Raw genomic sequence first — 21,722 nt, 5'->3', positions numbered from 1 at the left:
CTTATCATATCAATAGAGTCCAGGTATATATGCATGCATAGCTTTACACACAAAACCACACACAAAAATTCTCATATATATATTTATGCATTTATAAATATTTACATACACAGATGTAGATATTATACATATATAGATGATATATTTGTATATAAGTGTAAATATGTTTAATATGTCTTCTTCAAGCGCTTAAAACTGGGATGGGCTTTACAACGTTTTTGCAGGAATCTCTGGCCCAAATTGCTCTTGTAGTTCTTCAATATCTTATTGTGTGAATCTGACTACAACATCAATATATTTGCGTAGTCTTCATATACACCTATGGAATACTCCAGACAATGACATCTCATATGGTCTGTTTTTTAAAAGAATGATGGTGGTGTTGACCAACAATTTTGGAAAATATTAGAATACACTTAAATAATACTTCTTTACCTATGCAATCATTTCATAAGATATTCTATGCTCTTAAGAGAAGCGTGGTGTTCGTACCGTCATGGCGGTCTTGCACATCCTTCCTAGTCCTGGTTTCGACTCCAGCAATTGTAATGAAATGTAAATACTCTCAAATGAGATCAATCTTATTGATCTAGAAAAAAACTGCTTTCCAGAATTGTGAGGTTTGTTCAAATTACTCAGTTTGCACTCTTTGTCTGGAAAGACATCTTTCTTACTGTTAATGACGTAAAGGTCCATTGTAAATAATGCGCTGTCAGTTTCCCAACTTCATATGAAAGCTGATCATCAGCAACCCTAGCATTACGGATGACCAGAAGCAAGATTGGTTCAGCCCAACTGACGTAATCGTAATATGATTGTAGTTATTCATCTCCCGATTAACAGTTTCTGGACTATTTACTGTATTTTGTGTGACAGTATGAATCCGCTCATGTATAAAATTTACTGCGCAGTTTTTCCTCTTGCTTGATTCTATCCTTGTATACAGAACGATGTGTAATGGATTCTAGCATTTACTAGCGAATAGATTGTAAGATTCATACATAGGTTGTGTACATAAATACACACATACATATATCATATATATTTAATACTTCTTACATTATAGGTTACATGATAATTAATTAACGTTGGCTGCATTTTCATTTTAATAGCTTTGCACAGAAATTTTAATTATGGCCTTCAAGATTGTTTAGTTATAATTTAGTTTTTTTACATTACATGGACATCTTTGAGACGTGGATATAAGGCCCTAGCCCTCAGGCGCAGGAAAATATGTCCACAGGGTTAGATTTTGGAACTCAGGATTTTTCATTACCATACTGGCAAATACGAGATGGGAACACCGGCATTACTAAATTGTTCTCTAGCAGCTCTATGTGATGACAGAAATATATGTCATTTAACTGCAATTCCTTATAAGGTGGTATGGGGCTGGTTTGAATCAGCGACGCATATATTCGATGAGTAACCAATTATTACTGACGCGCAATTATATCAGACATCTGTTATCACGTGAAGTGCATAATTCTTCATTTTCTGACATCATCACGCAGAAATACCAACCTCATTACTTTAACATAAATAGCAAACAGTTTTTGTCTGTCAAGTATTTGAGTTAGAACAAAGTATACTTTGAACAAGATTGATTATATATATATATTTCTCGCCTGTCCACGCCAGTGGTGAGCTATTTTAAGTGCGACTTCGAGATGTAGTTGAATGTAGACCTGACAAGATATTGTACCTAGGGTTTATGCTAGAATGTGTCTGCGAGTGACACGAATAGTTTGTGTGAAATGACTTTATTAGTAGAATTGCTTAGAGAGAGAGAGAGAGAGAGAGAGAGAGAGACAGACAGACAGACAGGCAGACAGACAGACAGACAGAGACAGACAGACAGGCAGACAGACAGACAGACAGACAGAGACAGACAGACAGACAGACAGAGACACGAAGACAGTATTAGAGAGCAATTGCGTTTGAAAATGTGGATAAACCTAGGTCATTGTTATTCAACGCATAGATGTAGATGTCTGGGCACTTACTCGAACTTCCTACTGCATTGTTTCATTTGTATTCAGTTGTTTCTCTGTGTGTTTACATCTCCGAATTAATTCTGCGAATATATTTGTCATTTTTGTATTTGTTCTTAACAGTTCCATACTTTGTAAGTGTTGTGGCAAAGTAAAACGTTACTAAAACTATCAATTATTATTATTATTATTATTATTATTATTATTATTATTATTATTATTATTATATGACCTTGAGTGCTTGCATATAAGCAAATACGTGTAAAAGGGTTTTATTCTAAGAATAGTTCACAAGTATATATTTCACTGAATCTGGAAAAGAATTTTCTTATATAAACGTACACTGTGTTGCTGAAGGGTTGAAACGATTCGGTAGATCAGATTTTTAGCCATGAATTTATCTTAAATTTGCCGTTCAGAGTTGAAAGTACTCTCAGAGGTGGTAGTTAGATATTCTCAAAATAATGGCGGTATTCGTACTACCCGGTCAATAACATAAGGAAGTATTCCACCTAACAACTGTCATTATCAAACTTCACTGCTAAATACATTAACCGAAAGGACAAAAATATACTACGTTTAACGCACTACTACCATCAACAAATTAGAAATAAGTGTGTTTTGCAACTAGTATGAGTACTGAGGAAATCTATGAAATAAGTCAACTAAAAAAAAAAGAAAAAGACACAAGAAGGAATGCATGAGGTAAATTGGAAAAGTACATTTTCCTGTGAAGTACCAATATTGTAAAAAAGGACAGAGAAACTTTTCATACACTTCATTAAGGAAGCCAAGTTTTATTGATCGACTTGCCATATGATGTGTATTCATTTGGCAGGGTTTCAGTTTATAGCATAACCTAGTAAATAGAGTACGAAGGTGAGTATAAAATGTAGGCAATGTTGATTGTGTAGTTACTTCTTTCGTAATTCTTCTTCGTGTCCTTTTTCTATTTCTTCCTTTGTTTTCCTCTTTTTTCTGCTCTCAATACTCCATCGTTCCAAACTGTCACAAGCAAGGTTTCCTTGGGCTAGGTATCTCATTAAGCTCTCGCGTTCGATAGGCACGCAGTCTTCCATACTTATCAGTCCCTTTCCTCCATTTGTTCTCTTCATATATATGCGATCAGTGTCTGCATGAGGCTGATGGACACTATGCATCGTTACGAGCTTTCTTGACTTCCTGCCCACCTCGTTTAGCTTTAGCTCCTCTTCTGTCCAATTCAGGATTCCTGGGCCATGTCGAAATATTGCGAATGCACGTCAGGTTAATGTCGAAATTATGTTTCTGATATTCAGCTTTGAAGCCAACATTTTTATCACTCGCTGTAGGTTCTCTCTTTTCGTCTTTTCCTTCGTGGTGTTTCATCTGCTTCAAGTATTCCTAGGTGTAATTATTATTATTATTATTATTATTATTATTATTATTATTGTTATTATTATTATTATTACTATTATATGTTTGGCTTTTGTTTTGTATTTGAACTAGTTGACTCCAACGTCATTATTATTATTATTATTATTATTATTATTATCCTTATCATTATTATTTTAATAATTTTGTTGTTCTCACTGACGGTATGTTTTCTTCTTGTTTTTAGCTTTTGCTCTAGCTATAACTTTGATCCTGCAAAATGAGGTCTTTTTTTCTTCCATTTTCTTTTTAAGCTTTCATTCTACCTGATTGTTAACATTTCATTTAATAACTCATTTCCTCTTTTTCGACAATCCTCTCCATTATCGACCATATGAAGGTTACAAACCGCTATAAATTGTCACACATTTTCGATAATCACGAGATTATTTGACTCACTTAAACAAAAGTAACTATCATTCACGTATTCTTCGTGCATTTCATTCAGTCAAAAGAAACAAGCAAAACGTTTAAAGTCTTTAGTTTCATCAAGTTTGATGTTGAAGAAGTGAACATTTTGAACTTTTTTGTTTGTTGGTCTAGTTTTTATGAATATCGATGTAATTAAGTGAGTTATTCAAAGAAAAGAAATAGATTTATTTGGGGTACTAACGAATGTAAAGAATCTTTTATCATCTACAAAGAAACTTTACAAGCAGGAAAATTATATTTACAAAATAATGACGATAGCATTGATAGCAGAAATCTCGGAGCACAAATAATTGTTATCGAGAAGATTATCTTTACACTGAATTTGTTAATTAGTCGTCTTTGCCGTAAATAGAAAAATACACTAAATCGTCAGGGTCATATCTCAAATTTCTATTCGTTATTCTCTCTGTATGAATTTAAAGTAGGATAAAAAAAATAAATGAAAATAGAACAATGAAGAAAGAATAGGGTAAGACAAGAATCTCTGCAAACAAAATACAAGTGTAAATAATGTAATTAAATGGCACATTATACATCTGTCAAACTAGGAGAGAAGAATATACATGACCTAGAAACGAAGTGACTAAACAAGATGAAGAGATACAACAAACTTACAGAGCGCAAATAAAGTTATCCCAAAGAAATAGCGCTAAATACATATTTTACAGTTTGAGAAATTTACGAATAATTCTTTTTCCCGATAAGTTGAGTAAATCTTGGAAGCCAATTTGTGTGAGAATGTTCTAAGAAATTTAACAATATTGTATTCCTTTTGTTTGAAAGTGGTTGTGTCTGTTGATATTCTATCATTATTGCCGTCGTTTATACCCCATCGTGTTTCCACCCGGACGGTAACTAGTACAACAATATCTAGATTTTGTTTGCTTTAAAAACAAATACCTGAAGAGAACGTGTTGTCAGAGAAAATTGAAACCTAGTTTTAATAGGTCAATGACTACATGAGTCTATTGCATTGGTTTGTAGTATGACGCTGTCTTTATATTAACTCATACACATAGTATAAATCGTAGCGTTCCCAAATCAAAGGATCGATACATTTCCTAACTTCTACAATATTTTGAACGTCATTAATTAATGTGTGATGCTTTTACCATTCAGCTAGATTCTACAAAAGAATATTACTCTCATTCAGAATGACTGTATACATAAACAATTTGCGTCATAGAGACATATATCATATTATTATATGCAAAGTGCTGATGTGTCTCTTTATGAAATTACCATATTTTCTTTGAATTATTATTTTCTAAGGAGAGGACGAGCAGCATGTAGAGAAAACGAGCTCAGTTCTTATGCTTCCAAATATATTTCGTAACTTTTCGTGGATGATTTATTTACATCATTATATAATAATAATAATAATAATAATAATAATAATAATAATAATAATAATAATGATAATAATAATAATAATTGTAGATAGTAAGGTGGAGTAATTGCGCAGACTGAGTCTGACTTTGAAGTCGAAATTAAACAGACGGAATAAGATTAAAGCTATCAACACCTGGGCAGTTTCACTCTTTAGATATGAAGCAGAGGTAATCGCATGGACAGTTAACGAACTAAACAGCTTAGAGAGGAAGATCAGGAAGTTGCTGACGATATAAGTGATATTCCACCCAAAAAGTAACACAGGCAGACTGTATGTACCAAGAAAAAGAAGAATTCTGAAGGCATCGCCGAAAATGGAAATGCAAAGATCCTATGGGATACCATGATTCAGTGCGACCATGAGATAGAGAATAGGAAGCCGGACATTGTCTTAATTGAGAAAGAAAACAAACTATGCTGGATCATAGATATATCATGCCCAGCTGACAAGGTTTGCGATAAGGAAGACAGAAAAGTCGAGAGATATGACAGGTTAGCTTGGGAAGTTAAGCAGTTGTGGTCGATGGAAAAGTTAGCAGTAGTACCAATAATTGTCAGAGCCCTGGGAACAGTGAGCAAAAATCTCGAAAAATGCGTGAAACAAATAGGGGCTGCAATAAGGGTGGAGGACTTGCAGAAAACAGCACTGCTTGGAACTACTCGAATGCTCCTGAAGGTGCTCAAAAAATAAGAGGTGTTACTTTAGTTCACTGGTAGTGAACAGCTGACACTGTAATACATCTCCAGCGTTAGAAGCTGCGCAAAGGCAATAAATATAATAATAATAATAATAATAATAATAATAATAATAATAATAATAATAATAATAATAATAATAATAGACATTTTTACTTCGATTTTTCAGGATTAAAGAAATTAACATTAATTTAAAGATTGACAATATATGCAATATATGTACGGTTAAAAAATGAAACTACATTAAACAGATTGACGAAATGAACAATACGATTTTCTATTTCTCTGGAAGTTTATGGTGGGAGGTATGCTTCTAGATATTCTTCTTTTTTTTTTCTCGCTTCATCAATGAAGTATGGCTGCCGCCTGTTTGATGGAGTAGGAAAGAAAAGATCAACAAAGAATTTATTAAAAAATGTAAATTTTATGTAGAAAAAGACAATGTTTCTTTAAAAATTGGACAGTTCTGCGAAAAACAATAGATACATGTGTGTTATCATGTTTTATGCATGGAGCACATATAGGTTGTATGAAAATAAAGTATGTTGGGAGAACGAAAAGAAAGCATAGACGACTAGTATTATGTATTAGTTTTCTTTCAAGTACAAGAGACAATTCTGTTTCTAATTATCTTCAGCGACCTTACAGAGTTTGCTCTGTTTGATCTGTTGTTATTTTATCTGATCATAGTACGTTTATGATATCGTTAATTTCCGCAGAGACGGTAGCAGACGATGCCACAATGGCGACCACGACTGTTAACGCTGTATACCTAAAAAAACACCCCTTTGCCGAGCAGCACTACTATAAGCACCAGAACAAAAACGTTATCCGCTATCGTTACCACCATTCAAAGACCACTGCCATTCCTAATACATCCAGTGCCACCGCTGGTACCACCATCTCCTCTATCAGAACAGCTTCCACTACCACCAACACCACCGCCCACCATAACCACCACAAATATCTTCATTAAATTAATACCAGAAACATAAAGTTAATCGAATTTTTAAAAGTTTGGCATTTACAAGAAATGGCTCGTTTTAAACAAAGCAGGTGATTGATATATTAAATGGAAGGGTGTGCTGAGAGTTACTTAGGTTTCAGATCATCAGGTAATAACACGTTCATGTTACCAAGGGTAAACAGATCTGTGTGGGTGTCAGTGTTTGGAAAGGGATCAATTCCATGAGACGCGTATAAGGAGAGGGGACATTTTCCTCGATAAAGAACGAAACTTTCCTTCATTTTCCAACATACCTGAACCAGTAAATGTCAACAGAAATGCCATCAGAAATAATCATATGCTGGATGGTGATAGTGGTCATCGGAGGAGATAAAAAAGACAAAATCTCTCTCTCTCTCTCTCTCTCTCTCTCTCTCTCTCTCGAATGAGATACGTTTAGGATATATACCAAAGAAAAAGTATGTTAGAAAACGTCTCCGAAAATACAGTAAAATACACACTGAGATAGGGACGAAGAGGGAATGAAAAACGTGGAGAATATGAAAACTTAGAAATTAAACGAAATACGATATACAATTAAAATGGGGAGCATCAAAGCATTCTTCGCAATAACAGACACCCGAAAGACTTCTTTTGAAGATCCTAATAGGGAGTCATAAAATTTTACTGGATGTGTTCCCAAGAGATGTCGGAATTTCGAAGTGCGAGTTCTATCCACCACCATTCTCTGCTGAATAAGATCTTTGGAATAAAACTAAAAAAAAAAAAGATTTATCTTGTCAACTCAGATTAAAGATATATACCGAAATTTCTCTTTTCTTCTCCGATAAACACGGTCGTAGTGTGATTATGCAATATAAATTACGCGCAACCAAGTGGCTGGAAATAGTGTCATTTGCATATCAACTTCAAATTATTAGATATATGCACAGCATTCTTCAAATGGACTCCGATTTTCAGCTCTATCGCTTACAGTAGAAAATTACGTAGAGATGAACACATCTTTCTATGCAACTGATTCTATCAGGATAGCAGTACCGATTTGCAAATATCTGGATACCGAGATATCATTTTCGTAGCCTTAGATGGTAATTTGTTTGTCCGGAACGTGAACATCAGCAAAGCCACATCTTCCACGCTAATAATCGTTTATCCGCTGATCTCTGTGGTTTTACGTTTCGATTAGTCAGTATAGTTAATGGGCAACTGGAATGGCATCATAAAGCAGTTAGAGCCTGATTTGGAGATGATTATTGTTGGGTGGGATGTAAAAAGTTCCGAAACGCGCTACGGTATTTTTTTCTGGCTGAAAATTATTTACAGGATTTCCCGAATGCACCAACATTCTTTTAGATAAACTGCAGCGGCCCATCTAATACGTATCATGATGAATGTCTTGTTAGGTCAGCTGAGAAGCATAGCATAGTGCTATCATAATCGAGTAGTTTATACATAGGACCCAAGATTGTGATACGCATAGTGAACTAAGAGGAGCAGCTTGGATAGGGTCCTGAATATTCCACTTTGAGCTTGTCTTGTTTCTGTCGCCATGTACAGAAAACATTCTGCATCAGGCAGTCAGTTCGCCAATGCCTGCTTATTATTGCTGCTCATACTCAAGCGATCGACGTGCATCGCGTGTTTATTACGATGCGCGGGACTTGTTCCAGTATATGTGCACGATGTCATCGTCATATTTCCAGAAACGAAACACATCGATGTTATCAATACTGTTATGAAGGACTACAAAGACGTGATAAAAGCCAAAATTATACAATGAAAGCCGGTAGGCCTTCAGTTTGGCGCACGGTTAGGGAGATCAATACTGCTAGACATTGTCTTAGTTTTCGAAGAGAGACATGTTAAATTGCCAGAGGTACGGTTTGTTCCACACCTCCAGGTTGACAAGATTCGTAAGTGTAGAAAGAAGGAAGATGGCTAATAACTACCGGAAGAGTTCCCATAAGAACCTATTTCTAAATAGAAGGGCAGTGTGACATATATATCTATCCGAGTGAGTGAACAAACAGAAGTGCACTCAACAGATTTATTTGGAGTTACATGTATGGTGTCTTGTAATGTCATCGGATGGTGTAAGTGTTGCTCTGTATAACCCGCACCTTGAAAAGATCCATCTAGAGGGCATCTGGTGGGGTTTCGAACGTTGCAGGTTGCGGTGGGTGTATTTTTACGTCTGTTGATATGTGCGATGTTAGATGCGATGCAAACCGTTGAAACACAAGAGTATTAATGAATTTGAATCAAACTGTTTTGATCCATATTTGTATATATTTGTGTGTGTGTGTGTGTAACATGACATAGTCGCATTAGTCTTGCTCTATATCGGACGCTGTGGACGTCGGGCTAGAATGTCGGATATACATACATACATATATATATATATATATATATATATATATATATATATATATATATATATATATGTATATATATATATATATATATATATATATATATATATATATATATATGTATATATATATATATATATATATATATATATATATATATATATATAAACCCACACTAACGCGCGTTCATACACTCAGATACATATAGTATATAGATAGATAGATAGATAGATAGATAGATAGATAGATAGATAGATAGATAGATAGATAGATACGTACATACATATACACGATTATTTATGTAAGCATATTTCTCCTCACAATACTGAAATCACTACATCGTAACCATGGAATTTGTGCATGCAACTTTACTATGTCCAGTATTCGACCAAAACTAGATGGTGAGAATCTAAATGTAAGCTTATATTTATCTCTATATCCTGTTTCCCTGAATTTAGAATCAACACAAATATTTTGGAACATCTATTATTCGTTAACATCTAGTAAGATGGAAAAATGTCACTTGTGTGCAATACAACCTGGCGTTATTTTATTCACCAAACAGAAATTACTACACGAACGTCTTCTGTTTATATCGTTTTGCAGATACGAGATTATAGCCAACTGAAAATAAACCTATTAATCTCTCATATATATGAACATCCTCAACAATTACACTAACTGCCACATACTGGATTTCAATTTGGCAGTACTGCGAATAACTTTCTGTATGAACGATTTATGTTTTCAGCGTGTTTATATTTTGATATGAATTAAAACTTTATATTATAATCGCATACTCTTTATTTATCTTTAGGTGTGCTCTACTGAGCTACAGATACAGTTGCAACAGGCTCGCCATGTTTGTGCACTTAGCTAGTATGATAATATACGAAAAATAACCGTCTACTTTACATTTTTTCGTAATGTCAAAGCGCGGAGTCGTTCTTCTTGAGTTCTTGTTTGTCAGTGTCTAGGCGGCTGTTACTAATCTCCAGAGAAGAATGTTTCTGTTCCAAGTAGTTGACAAGTTTAATTGAAAATAGGGAGTTTTTGATATATGTTATAACCTGCATAAAATCATGATCGCACTGAGAAGAATATTTCACCTAGATTTAATAATGGTTGTTGTAGTTCATGCTGTTGTCCATATAAAATTCTAAATATCTCATACTATGCTGCACAAGGTTTCTTTACAGAAATATTTGCGCCGAAGCTCATTGCTGTGATAACGTCTGCCGAGTAATCTTTCTCAATTGCTGGTGGTTGATAACATACAAACGTTTGCCTAGTATTCTCTGCCGTTGTGCACGCGGGTCAGTTAGTCTTCCAGACATAAGTATAAACTCTAAATCATATTCCTTGTTGCAGATATTCTTGTATTTTCACTTTTAGTGACTGTTCTTTACTCTTCCTCGGCAAAATCAAACTTTTGTTTCAGAAATGTTTCCTTTTATTCGCCACAATGATCTGAAAAAAAATATTCATATCACATGATCTATATTATTTTCGTTATCAAAAAGCGAAGATTTCTTTGCTTCTTGAGCACAGTCTTTGATTGCGAGTCATCCATAATTTAGTCCGAAAACGCAGAGATGAGGTATTATTGGTGCATCTAATTCTGTTTATATAATCGTGCATGATTACATAGAATTGAAAATAGAACAATGACAAACTTGATAACAAGTTTAGCTTCACATGTCTTGAACTGTTTTGGCGTGACTATTCATTACGCTTGCTCTTTTAGCAGAGCAGAAACAAGGAATAAAGTTAGTCATATTCAGGAAATATATTCAATGAATTAGAACATATTATTGAACATCAGTATTATAGATTTTGTTACATAGCAAATAGTAAAACACGACAAATATAAAGAATGACTAAGTGGGAAAGTACCATGGAAAAGCATCGCAATGTAAGCATACTTAATTCCCCTACAATACTGTAAGAGGCAATTTCTTCAGCTGCATACAAAATTGTAGAGCTTATAACGAACCTGCAGGTAGTTGTCATTCTGTTTACATAATCAACATCTATGAATCATAATATACTTTGTAAAATAATGATTTCGTTGTAAAGTTCGTCTTCTAAATCGTAAGGGAATAACGTTTAGACTTGCATACGGTGACACGTAACATAAATTCGTCTTTTGGAACTATGCGAAATAAGATGGTTTGCTCCAAAATATATTTCTTTCTTATTTATTATTCTTATGAAATTTTCTAATTATATTTTTAAATGATATACCACAACAACTCACGCCTGCCACAAAATAAATAAATAAATAAATTATAATTGCAGGCTGTATGCAAATTAGAACCTAGATACGAGGAAATTTCTGAAAAATCTACTACCACCACACAAACAAATTAAATTATGCGTTTTTTATACAGTGCAATTTTTGTTGGTACTATACCAATCTTTTTTGTCATTTTGTGCTGATGTGGATAAAAAAAAGACTAAGCTATTTCTAATTTGATATGTAAAAAATACTGACTTTCGTATAGGTACACCTAAGTTTCATGTGAAAACATTGTTTTATTATGTTCGACAGTTGTAATATCCCCTGTTTTACGTTGTGTTGTCTTTTAAGGCTACTCAAGGAAATATTCCCTTTTCATGTAGGGGAGATAATTCACGTTCGTGCCAAAGCAAACGTCTGGATATGAAACATTACACTTGTATTCACTCTGTACGAACCTGCTTTTATCCCACGGCCAAATTTATATTTCGTTACAGTATGTGACATGTACTTTGCATTTGAAAAGGGAGGTGTAATTACAAGAATATGAGTTCAATATGTTATTATATGGCATTTATTATAGGCAGTGGCAAATATAATATCTTATAATTTGAATGGGTAACTTAGTTTCATAACAAAACTTATTTTATATATCAGTAAATATGCACATGCATCAATTTGTGCATATAGACGTTATGAGTAAATATAAGAAATAAACTTTCCGTATAATGTACACACAACTCTGTCTCTATCTATCTATCTATCTATCTATATGTCTGTTTGTGTATTGTCTGTCTTCGTTTCTGTTTCACTCTGTGTCTATGTCTCTCTCTCACTCTCTCTCTCTCTTTCTATCTCCCTATATATATATATATATATATATATATATATATATATATATAGTTTTAGGGAAAATAACTAATTTTCAAGAACTCATCGATGAAATCCACTATCACATATAGAAAAATTAATAATTAAAAGCACAATAAATGAGTATAATATAAAGTAAAGTAAATATCATAAGATAAATATAATAAAAAGATTACACGTGTTTCATAACCAATTTTCAAATAGAAAAGAAATTTAAATCGATTAAAATCAATTGAAATTATCGAAAATAAATTCTAATCAAAAATATAGCTACTCGTCAGATCGCAAGTAGAACAATAATTAGATATATATCTCAACCAACAATAAGTACCAAATGAATTAATATGAAATACTTATTATATAAAGATATTCCTTAGAGATAATAAAAAAATATCATTATATTTTTTCTAAAAATAATTTTGGTGTAGGTTATTCCACTACTAATAATGTTGCTAATATTATCTCTTCTTTTAATAAATTTAAGTTAAATAAGTACTACAAATTTAAATTTAATAATTATTCTAATATTAATTTTAATAGTAATAATGTTGACCAGGATATAATTAATTGTACATGTTTAGATAAAACTAAATGTAATTTTAATAATAAATGTAATTTGAAAGATGTAGTGTATAAATGTATAGTGAAATTATTGAATGAAAATAAACATAATGGTTATAATTTAAATAAGATTTATATAGGTTCGACTTCTAATAAAATTAAATTAAGAGTAGCTCAACATATGCACTCATTTAAGAATAAAAATTTAATTAATTCTACTGGTCTCAGTAAATATATTTGGGAACTTAAAGCTAAAAATATTAACTATATTTTAAAATGGGAGATAGTTTGTAAAGCTAAATCATATCATATAGGTAATAAATTTTGTAATTTATGTAATAATGAATTTAAAGAGATATTATTTCATAAGGATAATAATTTACTTAATTCTTTTGATGAACGAAAAATAAAATGTAGACATAAACTACTTTATTTATATAAAAACTTTAGCTAATGATTTTTTATTTATTTTGTTTATATGGGTATGTGTATATGCATGTATATGTATATATATGAGTGTGTGTGTATTAGTCTATATGCGTTAGTATGTATGTATATATGTTTACGTATGTATTTATATAGGTTTAAGTGTATATATATGTGTTGTTGTTGTTGTTTTTTTTTATATAGTTATGAGTACTTTTGTGTATATGTATATGTATATTTATGTATGTACTTATATATATATCAACGCGCCAGCATTGCGTACCCCGTAGTCACGACATTAGTGATATATGTGAGTGCCTTAACCTACATTTTATTTATAAGCCTTTCAGTTAATGCGTAATCCGTAAGTGCTAAGCTTAATTTGTTTTCGTTCGCTCGGCCAATTTCAAGTGTAATGATAAAGAAGTTGAACAAGCAATTAGTTTGTGAGAGTCTTCATTAATTTTGCCTTAATAAGTTAAATAAAGAGACCTGTTACAACTATTTAATTTCGGGTGTAGTGCTTTCATTTCAAATAGGAGATAAGTTCTACTAAAGACGATCTGAGATATACATTATCTTTTATGTCAATGAATAACGATCATAATAGAAAGTTTACCATGTCGTGTGATCAATAAATATTTTTACCTTTTTTCTTAATAAAGCTTCGGAAATAAGAACATCTGAATGGCCAAGTGTATACTTTTGCGATGTTCCTCATTTCTCTCGACCTATGTATAACATTTCATTTGCTTGCTATTATTTGCTGTCAACTTGTGATTAATTCTCACGCTGTGGCTTTAATATTAGTTTGCCAACCTTTTCGAAGAGCTACGTATCTAGTGCTACATTGGATATTTCATAATAATTGCGTGCTTGTACGATGCTCTATGTTCCCTGCATTAAATGAATATATATATACATACATACATATATATATATATATATATATATATATATATATATATATATACACGCATTTTAATTAATCCTTTCGGTTCCTTGTAAAGGCTTGCTGGGCGCTATTTTCCGTTCTGATAAGTGTGTTTACCCAATCTTCTAAGTTGTCCTCACAACCTGCCCGCGCTCGCGAATTCTTTTATTTATTTTATTTTACTTTGGAAAAAAAAAGTTATTTATATTGCATGCACCAATTCTCCTGGAAAAAAACCGTGATATACATATACAATAAGATATAGAAAATTGAATAAGTTCAAATAACAGAAAATGAATGAGGATATTTTTCTCAACACGTGTATATATAGAATTCCGTAGAAAATTAAATTGTGTATCTATATGCAAGTAAATGTAATAGAAAAGTATAAATTTATCAAACTGTCTCTAATAGGCTCAACATCTTACATCATATGAATTGGTAAGTATCGTGAAACTTAAAATGTGTGAAATGTTATCAATTACATAACGGCTCATGGTCAGTACTAAAGTATAATTTATTTGGTAACATATTGTAAGTTATCACACTCAGTACACCTGCACGCGGATTTAGTAGTTTTAATGACGAAATGTGCGATAGTTATATCAGACATAAAAACACGATCGTATTGTAAAATTTATATTGGAAAAAGAAAGCTAAAATTATTCTTCAAAGCGTGTTTTATATGGGTCACAAATAGTTTATTTGATATTTCAAGATAAACATAATTGTATTCTAATACATCACAATAAATATGGCGCCAAGACTTGATTACAAAATATTGTAATGATATTTCATTTTCTTTTTTAGTGAAATTAAGACATAAATTTAATTCCCTACAATACTAATTTATTTACATTAGAAAATATAAAATGAATGTTTTCCACATACCTAAAAGTAATGCATCACATGTTTAATGTGTACTTGTTTATTTTCTCTCAACTTCCCAAACAATTTTGCTATATTTTTAAATCTTACCCATCTCTCATTGTAAATATGCACGTGTGCGTTTGTGGGTGCACACACAAAAATATATGTATGCTTCAATAAGCATGCATGTATGTATGTATTGATGAAGAGACATTTACATATATTGAATACAAAAAATAGTAATCGCGAATTTATATACGGTTTATAGGATGCATATATTAATATTTCAATATATTGATAATATATTGATATATATCAATATATTGATATTTTGATATTACCCGGATAAAAGGCGGTGAGCTGGCAAAAATTTTGAAACTCGGACAAAATGGCTAGCTGCATTTCGTCCGGTTTGCGTTCTTTACCAGTTGATACTCTCTCTCTCTTTCTCTCTCTCTCTCTCTCTCTCTCTCTCTCTCTCTCTCTCTCTCGAAATTACTTTGGTTTTGTGTCAAAATTTGAAATCAATATTCTGAAGGTGAATAACGCGATCATTAACGTACCTTTGACCATCCGGTAGTATATGTCCTGTGAATGAAGAATAAAATAAAAAATTAATGGATTAATAAACATCATCATCGCATCTCCTATTATGTAAAATACTCTCCGTGTTTTTATGCAAATTATACATAGCTAAACTGATTATGCGGAGGGAAAATGTGCATACTTAATGAAAGCTTGATAAGACTATAAACTAGCTCTTTTGCAGCGTGTATATAAATATCATAGCTGCAACCATTGAAGTTTATTTTCCCAACGTGTTTAAATATTTTTTCTTCTTTTCTTTTAAGGTACATGCCAAAGATTAAGAGAAATCCATTATGTAGACGCTTATGGAATGGCGTTAGCAAAAAAAAGTATCATGGATGCATATAGATTTCCTAGTTGCTTTAAATGAGACAAGAACCCAAGTTAATTCATGCGCAGCTAAGAAAGAAAGAGGAAATATCCATAAAATTAAAATTGAAACTCTTATGCTTAAGGAAAAACATGTGATTTAACATAAAAGGCATTCACAGGAAAGGAAATATTACGGTCATAATGCAAATTCAGTGGCAGAGACACTAAAAACTGCATGGTGAATGTGTAGAGAAAAATGGCTTACGAATAGATTTTAGTAAACAGAAACTTGCATCGTAAAACAAAATCAGTTAATTGAATTAGCTTAAATATGGCAGTGGAATTTCTTGAGGAAATCAAGTATATATGGATGTAATGAATGGTGTACGTAAGAAACACATAATGAATTGAAAATTTTCACTTAACTGGTGAAAGGAAATAAAAACCCAATGGCATACACTATTGATTCACAAGCAAAAGTGAAATAAAGTTTAATGCACTAAGGTGAATTTGTCTTTGAATAACAGATGAGAATTTTCTTGTAACAGTTATATTAGTTATTACAAGTAATTCTTAATTTATTTCAATTATTTCTTCTTTTAGTTTGCCGTTAACGAACGCCTCTAAAATTTTATATTCAATTAAATGAAAAAAAAATTTCCCTGAAATTTCGTTGCGTGCACCATTCACATTATTGAATATAAATGATATATTTCTCTCCCTGCCAATGACTTACATGACAAATTTTATTTAGTCATTTTGTTATTATCTATGATGTAGCTCAGCAAAATTCGTCAAATGATTTTCCTTTTAGCAATATTCTATGGTTATTCTTCGTGGGTTTGTTGCAATTAACATATACAGTAACACAGATTAATTATTCAGGTAGCATGACTACTTGTCTTTTAATTGTTTGCTGTATTTTTTCTCCTCTTCATTTACTGCGTTTTAAATCTGATGCAAAATTCTTTAATCATCTTTTGTAAACAACCGTGTTATTAAGAATTATTCAAATACGTTAATTTGTATATTCATATATATGGTTTGGAACTCACAAGAATATGTCCCTTAGTTTTAGCTTGCTTTTTACTCTCTCATCCCCAGGTCTCTCTCACTCTCTCTCCACATGTATGTATATACATATATTTGTATGGATTTATGTATATATATGTATAATATATATATATATATATATATATATATATATATATATATATATATATATATATATACATATACATATAGATAGATAGATAGATAGATAGATAGATAGATAGATAGATAGATATATATATATATATAAATATATATATATATATATATATATAAATATATATATATATATATATATATATATATATACATATACATATAGATAGATAGATAGATAGATAGATAGATAGATAGATATACATATATATATAAATATATATATATATATATATATATATATATATATATATATATATATATATATATATATATATATATATATATATATATATATATTCCAAATTTGTGTGTGTATAGAATAATATAACAGTTGAATAAATTTAAAACATGGTCTGGTTTTCACGTTTTTTATTATTGTATTAAAACTTACTTTTTACAATGTTGAAATGCCTTCTGCATTAAAAAAATATCTTGTAATGTTCATGCAGTTGAATTAGCAATTTCATACATTTGTATTAATCATCAGATTTCAGAATGTAAATACTCACAGTTGATTTCTTGACAACTGTAGTAAAATAACTACCATCTTCTTTTTTATACCACTAAGAAGGCTACGACAAGCTGAATTTTCGAATATGCTTCTGACCAATCCGCATGCAGCTTAAACGATTGTTTCTCGGGCATACTGATATTTCTGGCTTAGGTCTCGTCTTTATTTTAATCAATTAGCATGAAGTTTATATGTAATGGTGTTATGAGTGGGCAAGCTTGGTTGGTTTCGTTCGTTTTGATTTCAATTGGTGGGAGTCTTCTGTACTTTCTTTACATACATATGTTAAATATATTTTCTATTCCACACCATTAACTGGATGCTATATTATTGTTGTTAGTTCATTTCTAAGAGGTATGAAAAGGAAGAAGTCAGTCAGTTTAAGATCACAACTGTCAGTTAAATATATTTTGAAATTTAATGATAACTACGAACGTATGAAAACGCCATTTGAGATTTATGAATATTACAAACTATTTTTATAATGTTTAAGACACTTCAACATTGTAAAAAGATTATTTGTAAATGCAATATGAAACGTGAAAACCATATCATGCTTTAACTTTATTCAAATCTCATATATATATGTGTGTGTGTGTTCATGTATTCATATGTATGTTAATATCACCTATGAGGAGGTGATTTTTCCATTCACCAAAGTAAATGGCGCCTTCGCAAGAAGGAACTGATGTCGTCTGACGGTATCGAACGTTCATCGGGTGTTTCGACCCTGAACCGTAACACCCTCCCGTTGGTGGGTCAGCAGAGATAGCCAAGTCACTGCTCCTCATCTCCTCCTGGCTTCCAGGTGTCCTCTTCTCAGTTACTCCAAGGCAAACAAAAGGCTCTTTCAGCTGCTTCTCCCATCCTGCGCACTGCTGCCCTTCGCTCCTTACCTCACATTCCAATTGCTGTGAGCATCCTCCATACTTACTGAACAAAGAATCCCCTACAGCCAACATCGATTGGGAACAGCATAAAGTTATTTTTGACCGCTTTCCAATCCGTAAACTGATATTTCCTGATGCAGTGTATACGTTTTCCATTCTCCTTGTTGAAAGATACTATTCCTCCATCTCAATCCACACAACTGATTATACAATTCATTTAACGTGACGAGATTTGTCATAACAATGTATCACAGCGATTATTTCCAAATGGAAATTAGTAGTCGCTTTCACAGAAATCAGACCTAAAACGTCTTTACTTACTTTTTATTGCATTTCTATCACCTTCGGTTTCTAATATTTTTTAATATTTAAAATTTACCGATTGTTTCCATAAAATAAATTTCTGCCTCCGTAAATGTGTAACTTTATAGATGACATTTATCCTTCATTCGTTATTTCATTTATTATATTAATCATCTAAAATAATATAAAATTATATTTTAAAACGCTATAATAGAAATAATGTCATCATATATATATGTGTGTGTGTGTGCGTGAGCTTGTAGATACAATATATACATACAATACATATACATACATTTAGTATATATATATATATATATATGTATGTATGTATGTATGTATATGTGCATGCGTGTATGTATGTATCCAAATTCATATAATTATACAAACACGCACACAAATTTTATACGTATACATACACATGCATACACACGCATTCACAGACACGCAAGCACACATGCACGCACACATACACACACACACACGCACACACACACACACCACACACACATATATATATATATATATATATATATATATATATATATATATATATATATATTTGTGAAAATATGAACATTCTTGAGCATAAATATGTATTTATGTGCTGGCGCGTGAATATGTGTAGAGAAGTTTATCAGCTCTGTATGCGCATACGTGAATGCTCTAAAGATCATGCTGAATTATTTTGCTGTCATTCGTCTTTAAATTAATCATTTCACCACGTATATTATCTTCATCACTATATTTTGATATTTTCACCCTTCAAAAGCAGTGTATAACCTCCGCTATTTATTCTCAATATTCAAAATGAGGCAACTTCAGCAGATAAAATATATGTGGTTTCCTTATGATTTATGAAGCTATTATGATTTTAAGTTTTGCATTTATTTTATAGGGTGGGTACTTGAATTCTTAGTACTTTTTTTGTAATATGTAAAATGTTCCCTGTCGTAAGAACTTCACTCTCCTTCTCTCTATCTTTCTCTCTTTCATACATGCGCAAGAACACACACACATACATGTGTGTGTGTGTGAGTGTGTGTATATAAAATCTGAGAGAAGGAAAATGACATTCACCAGGCTCTTTATTATTCTTTACAATCGTTTCGACACATCATGCATCAGAGCAGATGTGTCTCGTCAGGTGTCTTGTAAAAAGGGTGCCTCACTTTTATGTCTCGCTTAGTTCCATAAAAATACATTTTGGTAGTTTATGAAATATGAGGAAAAGATGCTCTAGAAACAACAGTTTGCACAGCATCTTAGAAATGTATGTATATATGGTCATCCCATAAGTTCTGTTCCATTTTACCGTTTTTAAAATTGAATGAAATTTAATAGTATTTTAGAATGTCTAATTGAATTAAAAATAATTTTATCTTTTTGTGTACATTTAAAATAATTAGATATTATTTTACAGAATAATAGAATTAAAATTTCTTTGATTAAAACACTTTCTAACATGAAGGTATCCAAAGAGCATTTGAGGCACATAATGCTTTATGAGTACAAAAAAGGAAATTCTGCAGCCGAAGTGCACTTAGTTTATGGGAAAGAACGCTTGAATGAAAGAACTTGCAGAAGATGGTTTGCAAAATTCACAAGTAGTGATTTCAGCCTTGAAGATGAAGATCGAACAGGACGTCTAGTTGAGTTTGATGATAAGCTCCTTGAGGTATTACATGCATTATCAGTTGAAGAATTAACAATAAAGCTTAATTCAAGGCATACAACTGTTCATCGTCATCTTGAACAACTTGGAATGTTTCCTAAACTTGGAAAATGAGTGCCTCATGAATTGTCCGAATGCAGCCGCAAATTCCGAGTTGACATCTGCTCTTCTCTCCATTCTCGCGAACTCATTTCACCCTTGTTGGATAGACTTGTGATTGGTGAGGGAAAATGGATCTTCTATCGAAATGTTAAACGTCATAAACATTGGCATGGTAAAAGGGAAAAAGCTCAACCGCAACCGAGAATGGAACTTCATGGAATAAAGATTCTTCTCTCTATCTGGTGGGATTGCAATAGAGTAATTCACTTTAAATTGTTACCACCTAATGCAACAATCAATGCTGAAGTTTACTGTCAGCAATTAGAGTGTTTGAACCAAGCATTGAAGAAAAAGAAAACCCGCTTTAGTGAATCAAAAAGCATTGATGTTTCATCAGGAAAATACGCGACCCTACACTGCAATGATTACATCACAGACAGACGAAGAGCCTGGTTTCTTTCCGTGCTCCTTTCTGTGGAAGAGCATAGGCTAGAAATGTTGAAGACATTTTCAATTCCCGAGCGTTATACTATTACACCCATTTGTTTTCTACACCACCTGCCTTCGTCTGTTGATTTTTTGTGAATTCTCCCCATATATATATATATATATATATATATATATATATATATATATATATATGTATGTATGTATGTATGTATGTATGTATGCATATATATATATATGTATACATATATATATATATATATATATATATATATATATATATATATATATATATATATATATATATATATGTATGCATATATATATATATGCATACATACATACATACATACATACATACATACATATATATATATATGTATACATATATATATATATATATATATATATATATATATATATATATATATATATATATATATATATATATATATATATATATATATATACGTGTGTGTGTGTGTGTGTATATGTATATATATATACATATAT

The 21,722-nt window shown here is 31.7% G+C and overlaps 1 long non-coding RNA gene across 1 annotated transcript in view; it reads right to left on the bottom strand.

The window, feature by feature from the left end:
* Positions 1-6,084: 6,084 nt before the first annotated feature.
* Positions 6,085-21,722, bottom strand: part of LOC149132940 (uncharacterized) — a 389,921-nt gene continuing 374,283 nt past the window's right edge. Inside the window, exons 2-3 of the long non-coding RNA XR_016243787.1 lie at positions 15,733-15,757; positions 6,085-6,293 (exon numbers count right to left, since the gene is read on the bottom strand). This is a non-coding gene — a long non-coding RNA (uncharacterized LOC149132940). The remainder of the gene's footprint in view (positions 6,294-15,732; positions 15,758-21,722) is intronic.

This window comes from Octopus bimaculoides, chromosome 12, assembly GCF_046866305.1.
Source record: "Octopus bimaculoides isolate indiv1 chromosome 12, ASM4686630v1, whole genome shotgun sequence".
NCBI lineage: Eukaryota > Metazoa > Mollusca > Cephalopoda > Octopoda > Octopodidae > Octopus > Octopus bimaculoides.
This window is presented reverse-complemented; position numbering and strand designations above follow the sequence as displayed.